General features: G+C 43.5%; 1 pseudogene; it reads left to right on the forward strand.

Annotated features, from left to right (window-relative positions):
- The first annotated feature begins 1,704 nt into the window (after positions 1-1,704).
- On the forward strand, positions 1,705-2,258 carry LOC147445341 (uncharacterized; annotated as a pseudogene).
- The last annotated feature ends 2,644 nt before the right edge of the window (positions 2,259-4,902 follow it).

The following is a 4,902-nucleotide window of genomic DNA, read 5'->3' on the forward strand; positions in this document are numbered from 1 at the left end:
CTCTATTCTGAAGATCTTTCTGAGTTTGATGAATCTGAATAGCAGGCAATATAACAGTAGGCTTACCGCCTGGAGCTTGGTGAGAGCTTCGTGCAGGAGAGCCACCGCTTCCTTCTGCTTGAGAGACTGACACATCAACAGGGCCGGCAGAGCCCTCAAAAGGCCCAGGATGTACCCCTGCCGATGGGAGGGGAGGAGGGAGCTGTGTGTAGCACACGACGCCATGTCGTAGGAGTTGCACAACATCAAGCATGTCGATGCTATCGTAGCCAGTAAGATGTTCACCTCCGTGAAGAAAAGTTGCAGTTGTGCAGGACTATGGAGCGAATACGGACTCTGGATGAAGCCACCAACTCCAGTGCCAAGGTCGGTTGGTGAGTTAATTTGTACCAACGAATGATGAGGGAGGCCGCCCGAAAGGAAGGTGAGATCTCCCCTTAGGTTGAGTAAAGCTCGACAAGACAGGGTGCGTCAGTTCCTGCTCACGCCATGGCTAGGGTTTGAAAATCACGCTCTCTCTTTCCCTTTTTCTCCTTCTACAACGCCTTCTTTAAGTAGGGAGGAAGAAATTTCTATTTAAAGAGACTCGCAAGGGAAAAGTAAGTGAGACAGAAAAGAGGGGACTGTTTTACTCCAAATCAAACGAGGGACACTTTTTGGCCAAGAAGGCCATAGGGAAGTGATAGAAAAAAACGTGCAATTTTTTCACCATCAAATGGTCACCCTCACATTAGCTTTTCTAGGTGACATTTCAAGTCATTTCATGCCTTACTATATTCATTTGAATATTTTCATTATGAAAATGAGCATGTGTGTGTGTCCACGTGCATCTCTCTCTCTCTCTCTCTCTCTCTCTCTCTCTCTAATCTCTCTCTATTTAAAATGTTCAACAAATATCAATTTTTTAGACATATAAAACTCCTTTTCTTGAATTTTCTTAGAAGATTTTTTTTAAAATTAGATTTATTTTTGAGGTTTTTATATTATTTTTATCTGTTTTGGAGCAAAAATTCTGCTTTTCCCCTTACTCTCAATTGACATTTTTGAAATTGAAAACAACACAATATCACATTTTTCATGAACACAGGTCCATTAACATGTCAAATGTGTTATATAATTATTTATTAGAAATGCCTCCTTGAGGCCATCGCAGTGTTCGGGAAAAATGTGTCTCAGTTTAATATCGTGCCGTTTTCAATTTCAAAAATGTTGGTTGAAGGGAAGGGGAAAAGGAGAAATTCCGCCCCAAAATAGAGACAATTTAGTGTAAGAACCCAAAAAATAAACCCAATTTAGTGGCGCTACCTCCTCTTGGAAAATTCAAAAAGGGAATTGTGTATGTTTGGAGAAATGATTTTTTACTCTGCACCTGGTTCCATTTGTCTTCATGTTCACGTGGAGCTTTTGACAGTGTACTTGGAACTGAGCCAAGAGAGGAAAAAAACACGTGCAACGTACAACATGTACCCCACACATCTATTTTGGAGTCTTGACGTTGACGGCTTGATCTATTTTGAGTCTTGACGTTGACGTCAATCTTCTAGCGGGAATATAGGATGCATTATTCAAGAAACAAGCGGCTCAGGAGTCAGGTGCCTTCCAGGAAGCCGGCACGTCACCTCCCCTCATAAATATCCACGCGCACCATCCACCCACCGACATCGCCCAAACACCACACAGCAGCAGTTATAGTATACACAAACAATGGACGCAACAGAAGAAGGACACCATCATCGGCCCACACCCAGCTCTATCCAGCCTCCTGCCCGTTCTCATATTATTAATAAGAAGCTCGCCCCGAAGCAGTACAAGGAGAAGAAGCGGCAGCAAAAGAAAAAGATCCCTCATAGCTTCGCAGCTCCTCGCAATCGTGTCAAGCTCGCTATCTTCCGCTCCCTCTTCAGCTGCTGCTTCCGCGGGAGCCCCGCCTCACCGGCAACCAGACCTCCTTCCACCCCTATGAACTATATTTTTATATGAGCTCCCCTCTTCCGCATCTCCATAGAACACCCACTATATAAGATTCCCGTTCGCTGCAGACGTTCCACAGAACATCCACCAAATAAGATTCCCAGCTTCTGTCTTCTGATGCTTACCATGAGGGTACTCACATCTAATAATTAAACTCCATTTCCCCACATGAGACAATGTTTGTAGCCTACAGCCAGCTTTCAGGTGTATGAGGCTTTGTTTGGTTATAGCTGGCATTAATCCCGATTCAATTGTCATTTGATAAGTACTGATTGGTCGAGAATCATGCCAAGGATGCTGCTGTAATTAAGGCACAAGGAGTATGAGACTACAAGTACTCTGTTGTGATTAAGGCACACGAAACATGTTTGTAATTAAGGACACTGTTGTACTTAAGGCACAAGTACTCTTGTGCAGTATATTATAAGCAACTACCGCGAGTACTTTATTGTGATCTTGATTAAGGCACACAAAACATTCTGGCTAGTGTTTGATAGCTGGGAAATCAAATATTCTGGCTAGTGTTTGAATTGTAATGAAATTCTCTTGTGCAGTAACGAGTCTTTGATAGCTGGGAACTGCAAACATGTTGTAGAAGGTTTAAACACAATGGCGCGAGCCTGTCTTAAGGCACAAGTACTCTTGTGCAGTGTATTATAAGCAACTAAAAGCCGGTTTTCTGTGAACACACTCTCTCTGATCTCGCTCTCTCTCTCGCGCGCGCGTGCGTGTGTGTGTGTGCACTGTAGGCGTCATTCCCTACTTTTGTGCGACTTGAGTGCAGGACCACTGCAGGTAGAGAGTCCTACACTGATGACTCTTTCTGATCTTTGGTTGTGTCAAGTTGTGTCAAGTTGGGTGCGACTTTGAGTTCGTGCGTGTGTGTGTGTGTGTGTGTGTGTGTGTGTGTGTGAGAGAGAGAGAGAGAGAGAGAGAGAGACGGTGGGCCACTGAGCCGCCACTCCCGAGTCCCAACTGTTGTCAGCTCTCTGGACTCTGGAGTCTGCGAGTCTGCATGCACACGTTCACATGTTTGCCATGCAAAGTGTATCAGCAATGAGCATCTCTTCAATACACTGTACAGGGCCACTACAGGCTACTGCAGTGGATTTTCCCTTTTGGCATTTTCTTCTTGACGGTTGGATTCTAGAGTCAATCCAAGATTCCAAACGAAAAGGAGAAATTTAAAAGCGATTACTTTAGGGCGGATTCACACAAGCGCGGGTTCTTCCCCTACTATGTGTTAGCAGATTTTGCATGGAGCTGTAAAATGAAGCGGGCAAGAGGGAGCGCCATTTGAGGAGGATGGGGGTATATAAGGGAGTTTCTCAACTATCCCAACTTGAAAAAGGAGGGCAGCTTTACAAGACACATGTCGACGGGGGTTCAATTATGATCGTGCGGATGCACCCTTTATATCAAGAAAGGACCTTAGAGCCAGGTCCCTCTATGGTGCAAGACATTGAGGCCCGTGTCACCCAAGGGTGACAGATAGGGTTGTAAAAGTTCAAATTGGACATCTTGCTTGTCACACAAGGCATACACACTTCACGCTTATATTTTATGTGCACATCATCATGTAATGGCCATAGCCCAAGTGGTACGCATTTCGTGGTTTGTGGCTATCGTGTCGGGTTCAAGTTCTCTCGCTACTCTTCGCGTTACTTATTTTGCGGACATCCACCAGTGAGGGTAGATTGCCGAGGGTTTTGAACAGAACCTATTTGGAGAGTAGCGAACACATTCTATATCCAACCATCTTTTGCCACGGCATCCCCACAGGTTAGAGCGAATGTGTGGGATAGAGGCCTAAGAGGGCTCCTCCATAGACCCTCCAAAGGTGCTATTAAGGGGTCCGTTCAAAAAATAATATGTCTCATAGGCCTTCACAAAAGTGAAAGGCCCTTCACCTAAAATGTCTCACAAAAAATTGTACAAATGAAGGGCCCGCTAAATGGCCAAGGGCCCTCTAATAGGACCACCCTTTAAGGGGCCTATGGGGGAGCCCTCTAAGGAGTCTTCTACCACCCCCTACACTTGAGAAACTCCTTAGTAATTTGGTATAGAAGGTCAATAAGTCAAAAAGAGAAAGTTCCCTCCCAATTTTAAGGCGCAAACTACTGGAAACTTGTTTTTGAAGGGCTTAGAGGACATCCACACAATGAGTTTCAGAACTATTTCTAAAGGAGTCCTTACAAATAGTGTTACGTTCATGCACATGCCCTTCCGTTATAGAACCTCCACTTTTAAAATATCCAATACTAAAAAATTAGGTATCTTTGCTTTAATCAGGTGTTATACTTGTGAGAGAAAGTCAAGCTTCTTTCCTTTTCATAAACTCTTGTCATTTTGTAAAAGTTTTATGAAAAGGAACACTACTTTTACTCTATCTACTCAAACTAGGTAGGGAGTCAAAACTACTTTTTCAGTAGTCATTAATTAATTAGTTTTTGGGGGGGGGGGGGGGGGGGGGGGAAGGGAGGGAAGAAAAAGAAAAGGGAAGGGCGAGAAAAAAAAGCGAAAGAAGAAGGGGGGAGGGGGTGTGTGTGTGTGTGGGGAGGGGGGGTTGTATCCTTTTTTTAATGGCTTAAAGGGAATTCAAGGATGAGCGCAGGTATATAGCCTAGTGGTTTAGGTTGAGTTTCATAGTATGTACGTGATGAGTTCAAATGCTACTCATTAACATTGGCTTTAAATGGTGACGTGCATAGACATGCTAATTGGAGATGCTAAAGGTTCTTGGGGAGATTCTATGTAATGAAAAACAAAAGTTGTAGAGCCAGTAAGATAGAGAAGATACATAAGAATATGAACAATATGTTGGCTAAGTTTTTCACAAACATTCCACTACTTCTATCTATATTTATATCTATAGTATATATAATTGAGCTTAAAATTTTCAAGGAAGGAGAGACCATCCATGTGTCACTT

The sequence above is a fragment of the Adiantum capillus-veneris genome, chromosome 12 (genome assembly GCF_014529385.1).
Source record: "Adiantum capillus-veneris isolate H3 chromosome 12, ASM1452938v2, whole genome shotgun sequence".
NCBI classification, from domain to species: domain Eukaryota; kingdom Viridiplantae; phylum Streptophyta; class Polypodiopsida; order Polypodiales; family Pteridaceae; genus Adiantum; species Adiantum capillus-veneris.